The 22157-nt window shown below is 50.8% G+C and overlaps 1 long non-coding RNA gene across 4 annotated transcripts in view; it reads right to left on the bottom strand.

Moving 5' to 3' along the window:
* The window catches only part of LOC122488768, a 30528-nt gene extending 10730 nt beyond the window's left edge, over nt 1-19798 (bottom strand). The window contains exons 1-4 of one of the 4 annotated variants that reach the window (XR_006298691.1): nt 19661-19798; nt 7257-7464; nt 1416-1715; nt 379-1051 (exon numbers count right to left, since the gene is read on the bottom strand). This is a non-coding gene — a long non-coding RNA (uncharacterized LOC122488768). Of the gene's footprint in view, nt 1-378; nt 1052-1415; nt 1716-7256; nt 7465-18888; nt 19630-19660 lie in introns of those variants that run through there. The other 3 variants (XR_006298693.1, XR_006298690.1, XR_006298692.1) reach the window with 3 other exon arrangements.
* Nucleotides 19799-22157: the final 2359 nt, after the last annotated feature.

The following is a 22157-nucleotide window of genomic DNA, read 5'->3' as shown; positions in this document are numbered from 1 at the left end:
CGCTCAGGACAGTTTCTTCGGGTGTTCAGCTCTGCTGGGGTGGGACCACGTGGAGTTCTTTCTACAGGCGGAAGGGACATCACCACACACTTCGTAATTTTAAGGTACGGGTCAGTGTCTTCAAGTGATTCTCCCCTGTCTAACCCTTGACCTTCTGTGTGTTTCCCAGTGACCTGCCCGATTACCGTGTGGGCACATCCTCGGTCTTAGCGTGACTGACACGTATTTATTGTTGTCGGCTACTGGGAGTATTTATCTTGAGCTCTTTGAGTATGTGTTACGAACAGTGCATATTCTGGCATTTACTTGTATTTTTAACAAAACGTGCCTGCTTAGAAGCTAATAATTTTGCACCTAAGCAGACTTAGGAACACTCACCTGCAGAGGCGCCTGGGTGGCCCGGTTGACGGTCAAGTGTCTGACTTGACTTTGTCTCACGTTGGTTCAGGGACTCAAGCCCCGCCTTGGACTCTGTGCCGACAGTGTGGAGGCTGCTTGGGATTCTCTCTCTCCCCCTCTCAGAATAAACAAACAAAAAAATCCCCTGCAGAATTGGAATTAGTGTCGCTACCAACGTAGATCCCGCAAGATCCTGAAAGGGAAGCAGAGTTTCCCAACCGCGAACACGATTTCGATTCAGAATGCCACCCCACTGCTTCCGTGCTCGAAAGCGAAGGCGCGGACGCAGAGCCCCGCATCTGTTCAGTCTGCGGCGGAGACGGGGCGTCTGCTTAACCAACACGCGAGGATGACTGATTTGATTAACCTTTCAATTAGTGTTTTTTTCCAAAAGCTGCCAAGAAATCATCCTTAAGCACTCCAGGAGCTGTCTGCAGCCAGCTGGCTCACGCAGCTGTCGAGCACGGATTTGGCGGCTCCGGGGAAGCTCCAGAGGAACACGTAAGAATAGAGACTTCAGGTAAACGCTTCTCACGGAAGTTGATGAGAGGAGTTCTTTTCTCTTAAGAAAACGAAGTCTTCATCCCGTGTTGTCTGGCTCAGGGTTGTTCAGCAGAAGTAGGCACTCACTACATGTGCGATTTAAAAATTCCTAGTAGCCACACGAAAATTTAAACAACCTTTAAGTGTTGGCAATTTTATTTAACGCCACGCCAGCGTATCTAAAATATCGTCCCAGTGACAGATCATCAATATCAGATTACCGCGACGGTGGTGGTTTTCTCGGTGCCGTCTTTAAATAATCTATTGTGTATTTTACGCTTAGAGCGCATCTCGAGTCTGACAATAAATTTTCATTAGAAATGGTTTCTCTGTATTTAGATTTCATGCCACTTACAGTTTAAAAAGGTGTACGTGCCCAAGCTATTCTAAGCAGGACTGTTTCCCAGCAACAAAATTCGTGGCCGTTTTTAAGTTAAAGCTGATCCTCACTAAGATGAAAACCAGCTCCTTACCTGCATGAGGCTCGCTTCCGTGCTCGGGGACCCGGTGTGGCCGTGTCGTGTCTGCAGGGCCGGCGGCCACCCGTGCGGGCTCCCTTTGGCACCGTGAGTGCCGGTGAGGAGGTGGACGGTCCATCTGAGAAGCTCCAAGACCGCAGTCCCCGGAATTCCGCCCCCTGCCACAGACGGGTGGCAAAAGGGGTGTCCATCTGCAGCGGGAGGCGCAGCGTGTCGAGAGGAGAGTGGGAGAAATCCTGCGTGTCCCCGCGGTCACCGGGAAAGGTTGGACGTGTTGTGATCCACCCCTGGGGACTGCAGAAGGAACGGTTGAGTGGGACCGGCCACCCGACGCCACGTTCTTCAAACCCTGTGGCTTGCGAGCGAGCAAGGCCCCGGAGACGGCCCGCAGGCAGGAGGCAAAGCCCCTCAACCCAGGCACCCGCGCTCTCGGCGAGCCCTCCCGAGTCCCCGATGTCTGCTCGGTTAAAAAGCAAGTGTGCAGTTAAGGAAGGTCTGCATCCCCGGAACCTAGCTGCCTCTGCACACCCACCGGTGACTGCACTCCCACGTCTGTCGCATCAGCCGCCGCGCACCCGGCAGGCCCCATCGCCCCGCCCCCGTCTCGTCACACCCGATGGCCGCCTCCGAGCTGCCGCGGCTGGCACGTCCCCCGGCTCTCCCCCGCCTCACCGCCTGTCCACACGTCCCCTCGCTCCGTCAGCTCACCTGCACAGATGGTCGCGTCTGTCCGTCCCCATTCCCGCCAGGCTCATCTTGCCTCCTGTCTCTTCCCCTCCCTGCTGCCCTCCGTATTGTCCCACGGTCCTGCTAAGAAGAAGGTACCCAGGCTGTGCGGCCTGAAGTCCCAATGCCTTGGGACGTCCCCACCCAGCCCCTCGGTCCCGTCAGCCACACGCACCGCTTCCTGCCGCTCCGTCTGGCAGCCTCTCCTGCTCACTGCCCCAGAAAGCCTTTCCTGCTTCCCTCTGGTCCTGTGTAAAAAACGCCTTTGAGGCATGCGCTTACTTGTCTGCACAAGCAACAGAGCGAAAACAGGTAAATCGGATGTCAAAATTCAAGCCTGTTCCGTATCAACAGACACCACCAGCAGTGAAAAGACAAGCTACTGAATGAGAGAAAACATTTGCCAATCCTGTATCACATAAGGAGCTCAGGTCTAGAGTACATAAAGACTCCAACTCCACCACAAGAAAAAAGCCTGGTTTTAAAATGGGCAAAGGACTCCACAGCTGTGTCTCCAAAGGTGAATGGCCAGTAAGGTGCTCAGTATCCTCATCGTCAGGGAAACGGAGATCACAGCCACAGTGAACCACCACCTCCCACCCATCAGGACGGCTGCTGTCAAAAAAAAGAAAAACCAGGAGGTAGAGAAACGACCCCTCGTGCACCGCCAGTGGGAATGTCAACCGGTGCGGCCGCTCCGGAAAGCGGTGTGGAGGGTCCTCGACGTGTAAAAGTAAAGCGCCCTGAGACCCAGCGATTCCACTCCTGGGTCTTTACCCGAAAGGTTTGAAAGCAGGCTCTTCGTGAGACATTTACACACCCCCGTTCGTAAGCAGTGGGGAACAACCCGAGTGTCTGTCTGCTGATGAACGGAGAAGCCAAAGGTAGCCCGTGGGCCTGACGCAACACTCAGTCTTGAGATCCTGACACCTGCTACAACATGGGTCAACCCCGGGGACGTTGTGCTCAAATAAGGGAGTCACAAGGGACAAATACTGCATGAGTCCACTTCTGGGGGGGGGGGGTCCCTAGAGCCGTCAAATCCATAGAGACCGTGGGCGGTGGGCACCGGGGGCTGGGTAAGGGATGGGGAGTTCGTGTTCCATGGGGACAGAGTCTCAGCTGGGGACAGTGAAGTTCTGGAGAGGACGGGGGTGACGGTTACAGAACGAGGCAGATACACTCGTTGCCACTTAATTGGACACTTAGAAATGACGGATGTCGTCAATTCTGTGTGTTTCGCCGGCTTTTAAGAAAGAAGGAAATGAAGACCAGTTAAACCAGCGAGTAGCAGAGTGGAGGTTGGGGAGAACTTCTTGCGAGTTCACCGCCTGCTCTTCCACAGACTTGAACTGAACCCTCTCAAACCCAGTGGCCAGAACCCCGAATCCACGTGTAGAGTTACACGCAAATGCATCCGTGTGCGTGCGTGCACGTGTCTGCGTATCTTTCTCTGGCGCCCGTCACATCTGAAAAGGCATCCGACCCAGGAAGGATTAAAGACTCACTGTTAGAAACAAGACAAAACCAGCAGACGGGGAGGTACTTCCAGAACGACAGAACAAGGGTCCGTGAACATCTCCTTCTCCGCCGTACGGAGAACAGACACAAATGGGCATCGCCACTATGTCAGGCCATGGGAGGCTGAGCCCTTCTGCCCCCTGAGCCACGCAGGGCTTTGGGTTCAGGTTTCAAAGCTCCCGAGCTGCTAAGTTACGCCGTCCATGGCATTTTGGCCAGGGTGGCCCTGGAGGTCTTTCTTCAGTGCTGGGGAACCGCGGGCTGGGCAGGCGGAGCAGGGACCGTGCCCAGAAGCCCGGCTTCCCCTTCTGTTCACCAGATCGGGAACGGAAGCCCTGCCTGGCATGGGGCAGGGGCAGGGTGCCCGGGGTTTACGACTGGAAAACCATCCACACAGTTAGGTCCACTGACCCCAGGAAGGGAGGACGTGGGGTCTGGAGGCCAGGGAGTAGAGATGGTATTTTCTGGGCTGAGAAGCAAGAGCGATCCCCTCCCGTGGGAACGTTAGCTTTAAGCGAGCGCCGGATGACGCGGCTCCAGCGGGGAGGCGAGGTGATGTCCGCTCAGGAACACGCACAGCCAAAGCCACGTGAGATCGGTCCCGACCCGCCGCCTGCCGGGGAGTCATGCCCAGCGCACATCCACCCCTCACGGCGCGGGCGGGGGCGACGTGGCTTCCCCGGCTGCACACAGGGACGGCTCCCGCCGCAGGACTTGTCCTCCTGGGGCTGGCGTCCCGCCGCAGCCCGTCCGTGCTGGGCTGGGCTCAGGGACTCCCTTCTGCTGTCAGCCCGAGAGACGGGACTCTACCCGCTGGTCCCGGACAAGGACAGAGAAGGTCATGCCCTTCCCTGAGGACTGCAACACCTACGGGAGCAGAGGGACTCAGTGCACCGGACGGGGCCGCCCTTCCCGGCGCCTAGGAGGTTACTTTTACCACCGGCAACCCAACGTAACAGAAACCCGTCCTGTTAACGCTGCACCTGCGCAGGCTGATGTGACGGGCAGAGGGCTGCCAACCCTGACACCGAGCAGAAGTACCGATGGCCACCGGGGCAGAGTCGACTCCTCGGCCCGGAATGCCGCGCGCGTCTGGTTTTACGTGGCGAGGGGAAGCAGGGGAAGGCGCGGCCTTCACCCCCTGCTTCTCACCTCAGGGACCTGGTGCCCTCCCCCCGCCCCCCCAAGGCAGTGTGCACCATGCGCCGGGCTCGGCTGCAGCCCCGGGGCGTGAGCCCCGAGCACCCCAAGGGGTCCCATCCCAGAAGCAAGAAGGCGCGGGCAGAGCTGAGCGGAAAGAGCCAGCGCTGGCCAAGCAGGAGGGAGAATTCGGAGAAAATGCGGGCAGCTGCCCTGATGTGTGAGATGCTGGCAAAGACGGGATTTTCAGAGGTCCTGGGTGTGAGTTCCCTTGGACATTTTATAACCTCTTTAATGGAGACTCACGGATCCACTTTGAGAACGGCAGTGAAAAATGGCACCTTGGCTTTGGGCGGCCACCGTGCCGTCAGGAGACAGCGGGTGTACCCCCTGGATTACATCTGGAGCGTGACCCTCTAGGAATTTGGACCTAAACTCCCCGTGATCAGCCGCACTGCCCACCAACCCACGATGAACACGACCGTCTGCCTTGTGCTGCCCTGTACCCTGCCTGGCCTCCCTCCCCAGAGGGGCAACATGGCAGGTTTCTCAGTGACGGACCAGCTTCCTAACAGGTGCACCCGGAGATACGGGGTGCAGTTTACGGTGATATGGATGTGCCGCTGTTAAGATTTTAGTTTAGAACTCTCTGTACACTTTCTCCTACACACTTTCCTGAGCAACATTTTGTATTTTTCAGAGGGGATTTCATCGCAGCCCCCGACACCAGGAGCCGCAGTTGTGAGCGGAGCACGTAGCACTTGCTCCGAACTTTTCTTCACGATCCCAGTTGTCCTGATTCTTTTTCAGCCATGATTTCTCACTCATAAGCTTTGTTTTGCAAGTGCATGCAAATGACTTGGTTTTCGTTTCAGTTTATGCCTATTTTCAGATTTTCCCCAATACAGAATTGATGTATGTTCATCACCATCGTCATCCTCTGGGATCGTTAGATAACAGAACGATGAGGACTCCAGTTTTGGATGACGTGTGATACTTTGATAAAATAAAGGAAATTTCCGACTTTTAACGTTCGTGGGCCCTGTTCCTAGGCTCCCAGGGAAGCTATACTTGAACATTTACCAAGGTCAAAAGGATTCAGCAAAACCTCCAAGCGTGGGCTCTATTTCTTTGCCGTGCACACACAGTACATCTGCTTTGTTAAATAATAATAATGATAATAATAACAATAATAACCAAAAAGGAACGTTCCAGACATAAAGAAAGAAACCTCCATGCTTTCCCAAAGATTAAAGTCATATAGTCTCATGCACACTAAAAACATAAGATAAAGCCTGTCGCTTTCTGGAATGCCCTTCCTCTGGATTCTCTCTGTAACTCCGTGTATTCTGTGTATAATCCTGCAGCCCATGTTCCTTCCCCGGAGCAACCTTTGTGAAGACTGTGTATCCTGGGTGGTGGCCCCAACTTGGGCTCGAATAAGATGCTTTTTCTTTCTCTTTATTTTTTGGGGGGAGGGGCAGGGAGAGGGAGAGAGAGAATCCCAAGCAGGCTCCACACTGTCAGGGCAGAGCCCGAGGTGGGGCTCGAACCCATGAACTGTGAGATCGTGACCTGAGCTGAAATCAAGAATTGGATGCTCAACCTGCTGAGCCACCCAGGAGCCCCTCTCTTTAATATTTTAAGGCAGGTTTGTTCTGTCTCAACCTTTCTTGGGGGAGTCGGCAGTGTGTCAGAGCAACGCCCCTGAACACAGCTGGGGGTCGTGTGGAACTCGGCGCTCCGTCCCAGCACGAGCCCTGTGTGCCCTCCGACTTCTCACGGGTGTACTGGTGACTCCTGCTATCCAACCCCCTCAATTTGAATTGACAGCCCTCATACTCAAGCTGTTGAGGGCTGCCTGTGACGTTCTCCGGGCGGGAATAACCTACAGGGGTTGGTTGTTTTCGTTGAGCATTATCATCATCGATGCTATTAACGGAAGGCTGGGGTAAACTTTCTGGCTACAAACACGAGACACTGAATCACTAAGCTTGGAAGAGAAGGGACACTTGCTCCTTCGGGCCAAATGGTGCCTTCAGGTGACCGAGAGCCTCGCGGAAGCGTCTGTGGCTATTCGTGACACGTGGTGGTCCCAGAGGAACTTCCCACCTCATGAGGTAACTAATGCTTGGCTCATCTGGGGACGCACACATAGGATTGATCATCCGGTGCTCAATGGTCTCAGACCTCACGGGGAGAAACCGTGACGCGTTAGAGAGCGTATCCCAGCTCCCGGGAAGGGATCTGAGAGCAGCACGGACTGGCCCACCACACTGAACATCTTTAGATCTCCTTCGAGCCTTACTCGAAAAATAAAACCACGACAAGAGGAATGGGGAACCGTGCTTCGAGAGCTGAAAGCTCCCGGAAAACCACCCACCACCCACGGGAGCTCCGGCAGGCTCTGCACACAACACATAGGGAACCTCTATTCGCAATGCTTACTTAACTGGGAAAATCGAAGTCTCGGATGGCCCAAATGGGGTTCTTTCCACACGTCTCAATTCGTTTTCTCGTGCACACAGAGAAAGCGACCGGAAACTAGGAAGCCATTTGGTTCAATCAGTGCTCACGGAGGTCCTCTGGGCTACATATGGCTTGTGTTTGCTGTTGTGGCTTTTGGCATCTTTGGGCAAAATTGGCTGTGTTCTGACTGGAAAATGGAAAAAAAAACAACAACTAATTGATGGACCCATAAATTATAATGTCATCTTGCAGTTAGATTTGTTTTGATAGTCGGAAATCGGGTCTTTAATGTCTTCTCCACAAATATTAGTGAAACAAAGGCTATGTATTGTTTGCATCTTGTCTATACGTCCATGTGTAATAACGGAGATCTTTTCTCCACTTCCAGATGGTGTTGCCAAAATTAATTTGTAAGAGAGCTCTATTTAATTTGTTTAGGGGCCATCGCTTCTAAAACTCAGAAAGATAAAAACCCAAATGTTTTCCAAGTTTACGTGATCTGGGACGAAATTCCCTACATTCAGGCTTTTGGGGTTACTCCGTAATAAAGACGCCCCATGTCAACTGATGGTCCAGAGAGACGAGGATGGGCACAAACCCAAGACCCCCAATGCCCTTCTCAAAAGTCAGAAAGATGAGGAAGAGGAGGAGGAAAACAGGCACTGGAAGTCCTAAACCCACCTCCCCAAACAGAAGCACCAGAACTGACGCCCCGTCCACTGCCTCCAGTCCTGCCTCCTCCAGACGGCTGAGAACAACCAGAGAGAAAGCCCGTCTTGCAGGAGGGAGAGACAGGAGATGGAAATGGAGAGATGTTAGTCCCAACCTTGAATCTGCCTCTGGCCCAGCCGGCAGCACCCCACCCACCTCTACGGCCCCCCTTCCTGTTCCCGCACAACCACCACTGGGGCACTCGCACAGCCGGCCCCCACACCACCCTCAGCACCTCTGGCACCACCGGCCCCTCCTACCCTCACCTCCGAGGACCGGAAGCTGTCAGGCCACCTCCTGATGAGGTTCAAACGGGAGCATGTCCCAAATCAGCATGAAGGGGCCCAAGGGCTCCCCTGGACTCAAACCACTCATTTCGGCTTTCCCCCCAGGAGCCCCGGCTAAAGTTGACGGCAGGGAGCAAATTGACTAATGTCGTGGTGGACACATGTGCAACACACTCGGTACTAACGCTGGTTCCAAGCCATTGATTTAATGAAAATAGACATGTTTTTGGAACTATCAACGTCAAGTATAATACACATAATCAGCTCTTACTCTACCTGAAGGTATCAGATTCACGTTGAAACTCTTGTAATCTGTCAGCAAAAATGACTTAAAATGATGGCTGATTTGGTCTCAAGGTTTCATGGGTAATTGTTAAGTCAGTTTTTTTTTTTAATTTTTTTAATGTTTAGTTTTGAGAGAGAGAGAAACAGAGCATGAGCAGGGTAGGGACAGAGAGAGACACACACACAGAATCCCTAGTAGGCTCCAGACTCTGAGCTGTCAGCACAGAGCCTGATGCGGGGCTCGAACTCATGGACGGCGAGATCATGACCTGAGCTGAAGTCAGACACTTAATCAACTGAGCCACCCAGGTGCCCCAGAGCTAGTCAGTTTTATAGAAAATGTTTGTGAACTTTTATTTTTTTAAATTGTTTTTTTTTACAACGTTTATTCATTTTTGGGACAGAGAGAGACAGAGCATGAATGCGGGAGGGGGCAGAGAGAGAGGGAGACACAGAATCGGAAACAGGCTCCAGGCTCTGAGCCGTCAGCCCAGAGCCTGACGCAGGGCTCGAACTCACGGACCACGAGATCGTGACCTGGCTGAAGTCGGACGCTTAACCGACTGCGCCACCCAGGTGCCCCGAACTTTTAAAAAGCTTCCAAGATCTTTAAACCATAAATCACTGGAGTCTTGCTAGACTGAATGACACATTGGGTTGAATTCACTGGATATCTAACTTTTTTCCAAATAAGATAAAATACTGAAGCCTTAATTACTAAACATTAGGTTTATCTGCTTTTGCCTTCTTATTACAGAGAATCTAAAGATACTTGGGTCTCCTGGTAAACATGTTTTGTGCTTTATTGAAAGTTGCACTGTGGAAAAACACACGTGTCTAGAAGTCATAAAATATATTCATAAATTTCCCACTCTAAAGAATTCTGGTGTAATAGTTCACAATTGGTAACTAAGTTTTCACTGGACACTGTGGTAGCCAAGAGTTAAAATTGTGCTAAATGTAAAAAAAAAAAAAATATGCTAAATGTAAAAAGAAAAGAAAAATTCTGCTAAATGTAATTATACTGCTGGAAATGATAAAGAAGCCAACTCTATGCGTGGCCAAAGTAGGAAATATGTAAGAAAGGCATAAAGAATGAGAATAAGTTTTTGTTGAGAGAAAAAAAAGTAATTTTATCCTGAAACGAGACTGGTGATTTAGAGAGGGAGAATTTACAACAAAGTCTAAATGAAAAAAGAAAAAAGTAGAAAATTTGTGAAGGGGAATCTTTGGAAAGGATTTTATGTGTGGTCAGGATGGCAAAGATCAGAATAGATGAATTTTAAAGGTACACTTGTATAGGATGTGAGGGGGAAGGTGGCCCCCCACCCCAGCCTAGATACACAGACACCTGTGGGAACCAGGGCAGCACCTACACTCTCCACCTGGCTGGCTAACAGGGTGCCCTGCCCCCACACACTTCTTCGGACCCGCCCCTCCATCCCTGCCTCAGTGGGAGTTTTCCTGGGTTGCTGCACATCTCTTCCTAAGTACCAGCCACTTTGCTGGCACCACGAGTGCTCCACATCCTCCTGTGGACCTGCCCCCCCCCAATACCCCTTGGGCCAGAACCTGTCCCAAGTGGTACCACAAGCCTGGCAGTGTGCGAGCAGCCCCAACAGGGGCCGGCACTACTCCAGAGTGACTCCCACTGCAGGGAGAGGGAAAGATAACCACACACGCACACAAGTCAGACTATGGCCTCAGCAGTGGACTGGGGGCGGAGAGCTGTTCTGACTATAGCCAACCCCCACCCCCCACCACCACCAAGGAAACCTTCTCAGGGGACAACACAGGGAAAGCACCCTGCGGTTTGGTGCTGCCGCATGACGCAAATGCCTGGTCTGACTCAGCTCAAGGCTAAAGTGGCCCCACACTCGCCCACTAACAGCACAGGGACCAAACTCTTCCCACAACAGGCAAGGAGAGCCACTACAGATGGCTGGACTAAGGGAAAAAGAGCCTCAGCCACAAGAGCAGAGCACATGCAACATACACAGGAGACACCCCTGAAGCACCGGGTTCTGGTGAACAGGGCGCATGGCACTGTGGGGTTCTACAGGGCTTCTTCAGAAGGCCATTACTTTCAAGAGCAAGAGACACAGCTGACTGTCCTAACACGCAGAAACAGACACGGAGAGTTAGATAAAATGAGACAGAGGAATATGTCCCAAATGAAAGAAAGGGACAAAAATCACAGCAAGAGACCTAAGCAAAACGGAGATAAGTAATATGGCTGATAGAGAATTTAAAGTAATGGTCATAAAGATACTTGAGAAAAGACTGGAGGACATCAGTGAGATGCTCAGCAAAGAGAGATAAAATACCAAAAAGAACTAACCTAATCAGAGATGAAGAATACAATAGGTGAACCTAAAAAATTAAAAATACACTAGAGGGAATAAATAGTAGACTAGAGGAAGCGGAAGAATAGATCAGCAACCTGTAGGATAGAGTAATGGAAAGCAATCAAGCTGAACAGGAGAGAGAAAAAAATAACAAAAAATGAAAATAGACTAAGGGAACATGGAGACACCATCAAATATAATAACATTTGCATTATAGGGATCCCAAAAGGAGAAGAGCAAGAAGGGGGCAGAAAATTTATTTAAAGCAATAATAGCTGAAAACTTCCTGAATCTGGGGAAGGAAACAGAAATCCAGATCTAGGAGGCACAGAGAGTCCACAAAAAAAATCAATCCAAGGAGGTCCACACCAAGAAACATATTAATTAAAATGGCAAAAGAAGTGATACAGAGAATTTTAAAAACCGAATGAGACCAAAAAAAAAGGTTACCTACAAGGGAAACCCCATAAGGCTATCAGTTGAGTTTTCAGCAGAAACTTTGCAGGCCAGAAGGGAGTGGCATGATGTATTCAAAGTGCTGAAAGAAAAAACAAAAAACCAAAAAACTTCCAGCCAAGAATACTGTATCCAGCAAAGTTATCATTCAGAATAGAAAGAGAAGGAGTTTCCCACACAAACAAAAGTTAAAGGAATTCATCACCACTAAGACAGCCTTAAAAGAAATGTTAAAGAAGACTCTTTTGAGTGAAAATGAGAGACCATAAGCAGGAGTAAGAAAAGTAGGAAACACAAAAGCAGCAAAATTAAGTATATCTACAAAAGTGACTCAAGGACTCACAAAATAAAAGAATGTAAAGTATGACATCATATACTTAAAATGTGTGTATGTGGTGGGGGTGAGGAGTAGACATTTAGTGCTTCTAGAACGGGTCTAAACTGAAGCATCCATCAAATTAATATGGGATTCTATATGTATAAGATATTATATACAAACCAAATGGTAACCACAAATGAAAAACCAGTAATAGCCATGCAAAAAAATAAAGAGAAAGGAATATAAGAATATCACTAAAGAAAGCCAACACATCATGAAAGAAGAGACCAAGGAAGGAACAAAAATAACTACTGAAACAAGTAACAAAATGGTAATACGTACATATCTGTCAATAATTACTTTGAATATAAATGGACCAAACCCTCCAATCAAAAGACACAGGGTGACAGAATGGATTAAAAGCAAGATCCATCTTTATGGTACCCGCAAGAGACTCATTTGAGACCTAAAGACATATGCATATTGAAAAAGTATTTATTTATTTTTTTATTATTATTATTTTTTTTAACGTTTATTTATTTTTGGGACAGAGAGAGACAGAGCATGAACGGGGGAGGGGCAGAGAGAGAGGGAGACACAGAATCGGAAACAGGCTCCAGGCTCTGAGCCATCAGCCCAGAGCCCGACGCGGGGCTCGAACTCACGGACCGCGAGATCGTGACCTGGCTGAAGTCGGACGCTTAACCGACTGCGCCACCCAGGCGCCCCTGAAAAAGTATTTATTATGAAAATAGAAGCGAAAAGAAACCTGGGGTGGCAAAGGATTGGACAAAACAGACTTTAAAGCAAGACCGCAATAAGAGACAAAGAAGGACACTACATAATCATAAAGAGAACAACCCAACAAGATAGAACAATTGTATATATTTACGCACCTAACATGGAAACACCCAAATACATAAGGCAGCTAATAACAAACATAAAGGAAATAATCCATAGTGACACAATAATAGGGAAGTTTAATAGCCCACTTAGATAAATGGAACAACCATCCAAAAAGAAAATCAACAAGGAAAGAGTGCCTTAAAATGACACATTAGACCAGATGGACTTAAGAGATATATTCTGAACATTCCATCCTAAAACAGCAGAATACACATTATTTTCGAGTGCACATGGAACATTCTCCAGAATAGACCATGTATGAGGTCACAAAACAACTGTCAACAAATTTAAAAAGACCAAAGTCGGGGCGCCTGGGTGGCACAGTCGGTTAAGCGTCCAACTTCAGCCAGGTCACGATCTCGCGGTCCGTGAGTTCCAGCCCCGCGTCGGGCTCTGGGCTGATGGCTCAGAGCCTGGAGCCTGTTTCCGATTCTGTGTCTCCCTCTCTCTCTGCCCCTCCCCTGTTCATGCTCTGTCTCTCTCTGTCCCAAAAATAAATAAACATTGAAAAAAAAATTAAAAAAAAAAAAGACCAAAGTCATACCATGAATCTTTTCTGACCACAACACTATGAAAGTAGAAATCAAGCACAAGAAAAAAATCTGGAAAGACCCTAAATACATGGAGGTTAAATAGCATCTACTAAACAATAAATGGTTCAACCAAGAAATAAAAGATGAAATAAAAAAATACATGCAGACAAATGAAAATTTAAACACAATGGTCCAAAAATCTTTGGCATGCAGCAAAAGCTGTTCTAACAGGGAAATTTATAGCAGTACAGGCCTACCTCAGAAAGAAAAAAAATCTCAAAAAACCAACTTAGCCATATGCCTAAAGGAGCTATGGAAAAAAAAAGAACAAACAAAACCCTAAATCAGTAAAAGGAAGGAAATAATAAATATTAGAGCAGAAATAATCAAAATAGAAACTAAAAAACAAAACAAAACGAAAACAAAATACAAAAACAATAGAACTGGTCCATGAAACCAAGAGCTGGTCCTTTGATAAAACACAAAATTTGATGAATTTTCAGCCAGATTCATCAAAAAAAGAGAGGGGGGGAGGGAGGGACAGGGAGGCAAGGGGCTCAAATGAACAAAATCAGAAGTGACAGAGGAGAAATAACCACCGACACCACAGAAATACAAAGGAGTGTAAGAGATTATGAAAAGTTATGTGCCAACAAATTGTACAACTTAGCAGAAATGGATAAATTCTTAGAAACTTACAGCCTCCTCCAAAAACTGAACAAAGAAGAAATAGAAAATTTGAACAGGCTGATTAACAGCAATAAAACTGAATTTGTAATAAAAAAAAACTCCCACCAAACAAAAGCCCAGGATGAGATGGCTTCACAGGCAAATTCTATGTAAGTTTTAAAGAAGAGTTAATATCTATTCTTTTGAAACTATTCCAAAAAATAAAAGAGGAAGGAAAGCTTCCAAATTCATTCTATGAGGCTGGCATTACCCTGATACAAAACCAGATAAAGACACCACAAAAAAAGAACTACAGGCCAATCATCTCTGATGAATACAGATACAAAAATCATCAACAAAATATTAGCAAACCAAATCCAACAATACATTAAAAAAATCATTCACCATGATCAAGTGGGATTTAGTCCTAGGATACAAGAGTGGTTCAATGTTCACAAATCAATCAACATGGTACATCACATCAATAAGAGAAACGATAAAAGCCATGTGATCATTTCAACAGATGCAGAAAAATCATCTGACAAAATACAACATCCATTCCAGATAAAAACCCTCAACGAAGTAGGTTTAGAGGGAACATACCTCACCATGTATGAAAAACTCACAGCCAATATCATAATCAATGGGGAAAAACCAAGAGCCTCTCCTCTAAGGTTAGGAACAAGACAAGGATGTCCACTCTCACCACTTGTATTCAACACAGTACTGCAAGTCCTAGCCACAGCTATCAGACAAGAAAAAGAAATAAAAGGCATCTAAATTGGTAAGGAAGAAGCAAAATTTTCGCCATTTTCTGATGACATGATACCGTACGTAGAAAACACAAAAGACGCCACCAAAAACCTACCAGAACTGATAAATTAATTCAGCGAAGTCACAGGATACAAAATCAATGCACAGAAATCCATTGCATTTCTACACACTAATAATGAAGCTGCAGAAGAGAAATTAAGAAAACGATCCCATTTACAATAGCACTCAAAATAATAAAATACCCAGGAATTCACTTAACCAAGGAGGTGAAAGACCTGTTCTCTGAAATCCACAAAACACTGATGAAAGAAATCAAAGATGGCACAAAGAAATGGAAAGATATTCCATGTTCACGGACTGGGAGGTGCGGGAAACTCACGGCCACAATGGCTCATGTAGAGGCCCTCTTAGTGTCTGTTGCTCTATGGGCCACACACAGGATCACCAGAGACATCTGAACTACGAACCAGAAAAATCCATCAGATTGCTGCCGCCTGCCCCCACTCCGCCTGAGGATGCTTGAAGCCTGTCATACAGATATCTCACTGGCAGCATCCAGGACTCAGACACTGGGTTTATAATTTGCTCCAACCATTACCTGTGTTTTCCTTTTGTTTCCATAGAAATGCCTCTCATTAATTAACCTTATTGCCTGCTGAACAAGGCAGAGTGTATACAAAAGCCAACACCACTTGCCGCACCTAGATGAACTCCTGGGAAGTAAGGACCCAGATAATCAGGCAGCAAGTCACATGGGTACAAGAGGCCCCTGCCCCCCACCTCCTTTTTTAAGGTGGCAGAGACTGGCTTACTGGTCCATTCTCTTGGATACCCACTGGGATCAGATCAACTTTCGAGACTCCCACCCCTGACTACACCGTTACGATTGCTTGGAATACACTTGGGAATGAACTTAACGTCACGTAGTGCCAAACTATGTAGAAAAATATAACTACCTCTGATGCCCCCTCAATTAGCACAAGGGACCAAAAGTTACAAGTAGGTCAAACCCTTCTGTTTCAAAGCCCCGACCACACCCTAAATCGGCTGAAGCAGTAACAGAAGACAGAGCTCCGCTCACGCTCCATAGAAATGGAACGAAGGACTCACGATGGGAAATTCTAACCGGAAAAGTCTCCACATGTCTGACACCGTGTTGCTTCTGTTTCCCTTGCTGCAGTGACCTACAGGTTAGAACTTCCTGCTTAGCCCTGCGTGTAGGCACGTTACAGCTAAGGTTTACCAAAACTGCTCTTTACCCAACACCTACCTCACCCGAGGAGACAAGGAAGTAGCCAAAGCACCATCACCCCCAATTCTTCACGATTGAGGAAAAGTCGTAACTCAGGGAGGAATTGAATCCATTCCCCATAGGGTTGATGAGGTAGAAATTACCAGAAAACTGAAAGCCTGCTTTTCAGAGAAGTGCTTCTCCCTAACTGGCTATAACTGGCTATTACGTCTCCCAGTCCCCACCAACAAACCCGCTGGCTGTCCCTGCAGCAGTCTGGACTCATCGGGTTCCTGTCTGGTAACAAGCAAGGCCCCGCTTTCCTTAAGTGAGATGAGAGACCCCATCCAGGTTATCCCAGCCCTCAGAGTGCGCCCACAGCCCCCTCTCCTGGTCCTGAGATAACCTCCTGATGGGGGGACTGAATTTCGTGAAGTCTCGGCCCCAGAGTCACCATGGAACGTATGTTACGCGTATGTTTCCTCAGTGGGAACACGTTCTAGCTTCCCTCTTGAATGATCAAGAATTTTCCCACCTTTTAATCAAGACTCTTTGGATTTTTCTCCTGCCTAAGTCGATTCCAACATCACATTGGTTCCTTCAAGTTGTACCTACTAGAATTCTTTTTCTGTCCACGAGTCATTGTTTTAAATGTTTTACCAAACGCAAAAACAGTCTAAGCCAACACGCATACTGTTTGCTCACCGGTTGGACTTTATAGAGAACATGTTATCACTTTTAAGCTTCCCACCGGTTCTGTTACAGTAAGTCCCCAACAAGGAACTAGGGGTGAAAAAATACATTATGTTCATACCTAGCAACAGGGACTTGATGGGCCCTGGACAGACAAGCCAGGCACCCTGGCACCGAGGGACCGGAAAACATAAGGTTGGTCGTCAATGCTTTCTGAGGAAAGATTACTGATCAAAAAGAGGAAATGATAAAGGAAAATTTCAACTTTTGATGTTTGTGGGTCCTGCTCCTGGGCTCCCAGGGAAGCTAGACTTGAACATGTACCAAGGTCAGAACGACTCAGCAAAACCTCCGAGCGTGGGCTCTATTTCTGTCCCGTGCACACAGTGTACATCTGCTTTGTTAAAAAATAAATAAATAACCAAAAGGAGCATTGCAGACATAAAAAGAAAATCTCCCTGGTTCCCGTAAGATTAAATTCATACAGCCTTGCACACACTAAAAACATAAAATAGATTAAAAAATAAAAACATAGGGGCGCCTGGGTGGCTCAGTCGGTTGAGCGTCCGACTTTGCTCAGGTCACGATCTCACAGTCCGTGAGATCGAGTCCCACATCAGGCTCTGTGCTGACAGCTCAGAGCCTGAAGCCTGCTTCAGATTCTGTGTCTCCCTCTCTCTCTGGCCCTCCCCCCGTTCATGCTCTGTCTCTCTCTGTCTCAAAAATAAATAAATGTTAAAAAATAAATAAATAAATAAAAATAAAAACATAAAACAAAGTCTGTAACTGTTTGGAATGTCCTTTGTCATGACGATTTGTAACTCTTTGTGAAAAGGAAAAAACACAAACGTATAACCCTGTACCGCATGACCCTTCCCCAGAGGACTCTCTTCTTTGTGAAGACAGGTACCCTGGGCAGCTGTCCTAACTTGGGCTCGAGGAAGACTCTTTTCCTCTTTAAAATTAAACAAATTTTCTTTTAAATGTATTATTTTTTGAGAGAGAGAGAGAGCGCGCGCTCAAGTGAGTGAGAGAGAGTAGGGGAGGGGCAGAGAGAAAGGGAGACACAGAATCCGAAGCAGGCTCCAGGCTTCGGGCTGTCAGCACAGAGCCCCACGCGGGGCTCGAACCCACAGACTGCAAGATCATGACCTGAGCTGAAGTTGGACGCTTAACCAACTAAGCCAGCCCCTCTCTTTAAAATTTTTTAAATTTTTTGTTTAATATAGCGAATTGTCAGATTGGCTTCCATACAACACCCACTGCTCATCCCAACAAGTGCCTCCTCAGTGCCCGTCACCCGTTTTCCCCTCCCCCCCACCCCCATCCACCCTCACTTTGTTCTCTGTATTTAAGGGTCTCTTATGGTTTGCCTCCCTCCCTCTCTGTTCCTAACGATTTTCCCCTCCCCCTCCCCCATGGTCTTCTGTTAAGTTTCTCAAGATCCACGTATGAGTGAAAACACATAATATCTGTCCTCCTCTGCCTTTGTTCATTTTGCATTGACAACTTCTCTTCCTTAGAATGACAATTTTGGGGGGGCACCTGGGTGGCTTAGTTGGTGAAGGTCTGACTTCGTGTCAGGTCATGATCTCAGCAGTTCATGGGTTTGAGCCCCGAGACTCGGAGCCTGGAGCCTGCTTCGGATTCTGTGTCTCCCTCTCTCTCTGTCCCTCCCCCACACGTGCGAGATCGCTCTCCCAAAAACAAATAAACGTTAAAAAAAAAAAAAAAAAGAGTGACGACTTTTTGTACGGAATTTAAAGAAGGAATGACAGCAGATTAATTATGCTTGTATCTTTGCACACACACAGACACACACACACACACAACACAGAGGCACACATTTCCCCAGAAAAACGTTTGAACTTTTGAAAAGTCTCTACTTGTATTAATAAGAAACAAAGCTATTTTCCGGGTTTGGATACAACCGTAGCAGAACTTAGGAGCTGGGTACGAGACTCCATAATTCATAGCTAAACTCCAAATACCTCCTACAGATGCAAAATCGCTCATTTTAACCGCTCATCAGGGCAGCGCCGGAAACCAAAGCCGCCTCTTGGGAATAATACCTTAGCAGGCTGCACGGAGGAGACGGTACACGGCACCCACGCCCCAAACAATGACGTCACAGAGTCTCAGCACAGATGGACGCACTTACAGGTGCGAGTTAAATGCTCAATTAACAGCCCCAGTTAGACTCCCCGGAGCACCTGTGGGCACCCTGCTAGTTCTGGAAGGCAGCGCCCAACTGCAGGGAAGGACAGATGCAAACTATCAGTGAACTTGGAACCAGCAGACCCGGGGTGAGGGCTGCAGGGGTCCTTCTGAACGCCCCAAGTTCAGGGCTTCGCAGAAAAGCCCTCATAGGGGGACAGTCTCCCTGAAGTCCACATTACCTGATGTTTCCGAGATGGCTAATTGGTGGAGGTTGGGCGGTGGTCGGGTGTTCTGGGGATCGAGTCTCCAGCAAGGCTGGGATCCGCGTCTAGAAACCCCCCAAGGGTTCTCCGGGACCGTGGGCATTCGCCAGCCGGGTCTAGGAGTGAGTCAAGGCACACCTGAAAACAAGGGACACGCAGCCCGGGCAGGGAGAGCCAACGTGCCCTTATGCGATCGTGAGCATTCTCCCGAGCGCCGGATTCTGTGTCTCCAAGCAGGCCTATGAGGGGACTCAGCCGGTGACCGCGGGTCCGCGGGGTCTCAACCCCTGCCCGCCGTCCCCGAGCAAGTCCTCGAGGAGCGAGGCATCTCCCCGCCCGGCCTGCTGCACCTGGCGGCCTGTCTGCCTCCCAGGCCTCGCCGGGCCCCCTGCCCTGGGGGGTGGGGGCCCGGGCACCGCCTCTGGCTGCTTCTGGCCCCGGCGTCAGCTTGGGCTCCGGACGCGAGGAGGCCGCTGGAAGGAGCCGGGCGGCACCGGTTCCCAGAGCTGCATTCAGGCCCTGGCCGCCCTGGCCGCAGCTCTCGGATGTGCGGACTCCTGTCCCTTCCGCGGCTGCCGCTGCCCCTGCTCGCGACAGCCCGCCCTTCTGAGCTGGGCCAGTGCCGCCTGCGCTGGAGGGGGTGGGGGGGGGGTGGGCGCGGGCTGTGTCACCTCCCGCCGGGGCTCCCGGGCTGCCACCGCGGCCGCCGCGCCGCCTGCCAGGCCCCGGCCCCCCGCGTGCCACTTACCCGAGCGTCGCCGTTGGGCGGGCGGCCCAGCGCCGTGCCTCTGCTGCCCTCTGCGGGCGGCGTCCACGCGCGACCTGAGCCGGCGGGGAGGAGCCCTGCCCCCCGCCTGGTGCCGGCCTGGGGTGGGGGCTGCTGCGGGGGCGAGGGTCGACTGGGGGCGGGGCTGGCGGGGGTAAGCGGGTAGGGGGACTGGCCTGGGGGGGGGCGGGGAAAGAGTGGAGGTTGACCGGGGGGCGGGGCTGGCGGGGGTAAGGGTAGGGGGACTGGCCTGGGGGGGGGCGGGGAAGAGTGGAGGTTGACTGGGGGGGCGGGGCTGAGCGAGGGGGCGGGGCTGGACTGGAGGTCGCAGAAGTCGACTGGGGGCGAGGCTGGCGGGAGGTGGTGGGGGGGCTGGGCTGGGGGGCGGGGGACGGGGGGTCGACTGGAGGAGCGGGATCGATTGGTGGGGGCGGGGATCGCCTGCAGGGTCCTTCAGCGGCGGGCCGAGCTGCGGGGGGGCGGGGCTGGCTGGGAGAGCCCTGCCCTCCGCTCTCGGACGGCGGCCTTGGTCCCGCCCCTCGGTGCCCGCGGCTGTGCGCAGGTCGCACCTGCAGCGGGAGACGCTCCCCGAGGCCTGCGGGCTGGACGTGGCCCGGCCCTGCTCGCCTGGCGGGAAGCAGAGAGACCAGCACGATGAGGGGCTCGCACACGTTGACCGAGCGCGCGTTTCACAGGACCGGAGCCCCTGGGGACCCTCAGGCGGCCGTCACGTTGCGCATTGACTGGAGCCCCAAAGTTCACGTGGCCTGTGCGTGGGCACCGAGCTGTTTCCTGTTCTTGCCAGTGCCTGGAAACCCGTTCCCCAAATATTTTTCAGGATGCAGTTCAAATGCGAATTGTCAGGCCTTTTTCATACTGTTTTGGTTAAAGATAAAAAAAAACAAAAACCCAATTCTAGACATTCCGAACAATATTAGCTCCACTTTATTGACTGCCGGCCAAGCACGACTTTAGGAATTTCCAGCCATAGCTCACATCATTGTCCCCTCTGAGCGCCTGTCTCTGTTCCACCAGGGAGAAAAGTTAGGCTCTGAGAGGTTAGGACACTTGGCCCAGGACACACAGCGGCAGCAGAGACCTAGAGAGTAGCCCGCTCATGGGACTCCACGTTCGTGTTCTGCACACCAGCGCCACCTGTTGGTCCTCACGGCCTCTCCTCACTGCAGCTGTCCTTTCTGCGGGGCAGGTGACCGGCCCTCGCACCCGGCCTGGTGGCCCCCCCAACCCCTCTAACCGCCCTCCCACCCCCGCGAAGCAGCTCCCGGGACGCCGGGCACAAGCATCGCTCCCGCTCACGGAGGACAGAACTGCATCCGTCCAGCTGTCCTGGCAGCTGGCGGACTGGCCCTGAGTGAGTGTGGGGGATGGGAAATGGGGTGGGTAAGCCACCAAACGCAGTGGTTTGCCATCACATTCCTGGCTACCTATCAGTGGCCACCTGGTGCCCAGCGTGGTGAGGCCCTGACGCAACGTGGCACAAAGCCGGCAGGCGCCCCCGCCCCCACCCCCGTCTTCCCCTTTCTCCGCGGGAACCATAGAAAACCGCAGGCAAAAAAAGCACCATTACTAGCCGATGTCACAGAGAGCTGACTGGGGACTCCCTGCAGAGTCAGAGCTGGACGACACGACACTGAGCAGGGCAGCGGCGGGGGGGGGGGGGGGGGGGGGGCTGCGTTTCTCTGGCCGCCTCCGGCTGCCGCGGGCCCAGCCGGTGGCTTCACTGGGCTGGTTGCTCAGACCCAATTGTGTGCTGTCGCTCGCCCTGTCCTGCTTGTCATGAGGGTGCATTTTGCGACTTTCTAAAGTGGAAAGGCCTTCAGTTTCGTGTGTGAAGACCCGGGAGAAGTTCCCCGGGGGCCGGAGGGAGGGCGGGGGCCTCCTGCACGGGGCACTCCGCTAAGGCCTGTCGGAACCTGCGGAAGCATCTGGATTGTCCTGCTCCTGAGCGCACCTTCATGGACGGGAGGAGTTTTCATTTTAGCAGGGGGCCCGCCTGCCTCACGACCAGCCCCCGGCACTCATGGGGCCAGCGAGGCGTCCAGACAGACGGCTTCCTCATGTGTCAGGGGCTCAGATGACGAGCGTTTGGGATCGTATGGGCTGCCCATGCTGTGTAACAAATAACCCACCATTTACCGACTAAAACCCACAAGCATTTATCGTCTGGATTCTGAGGGTCGGGCATGCGGCTGCGGTTTGGCTGGACACTCTGGTTCACGTTCACAGCCCAGCTCTCAGCCGGGAAGCAGCCCGAGTCGGGGAATCCGCTGGCCGGGGGGGGGGGGGGGGGGGCTCTGTTCCTCCCTTCCTGCTCCTCCCCTCCTGCCACCCCTTAGGGCTGCCCGAGGGTCCTCACGTGTGGCACCGAGTTCCCCAGACTGTGATGAGATGGGGAGGGGGGAGGGGGGGTCACTGTCAGGCGGTGGACGAGTTCACGGAGCGCAGTGGCTGAATGTTT

Source organism: Prionailurus bengalensis, chromosome A2 (genome assembly GCF_016509475.1).
Source record: "Prionailurus bengalensis isolate Pbe53 chromosome A2, Fcat_Pben_1.1_paternal_pri, whole genome shotgun sequence".
Taxonomy (NCBI): Eukaryota; Metazoa; Chordata; class Mammalia; order Carnivora; family Felidae; genus Prionailurus; species Prionailurus bengalensis.
Note: the sequence above shows the minus strand (reverse complement) of the source record. Positions and strands in the feature narration are given on the sequence as shown.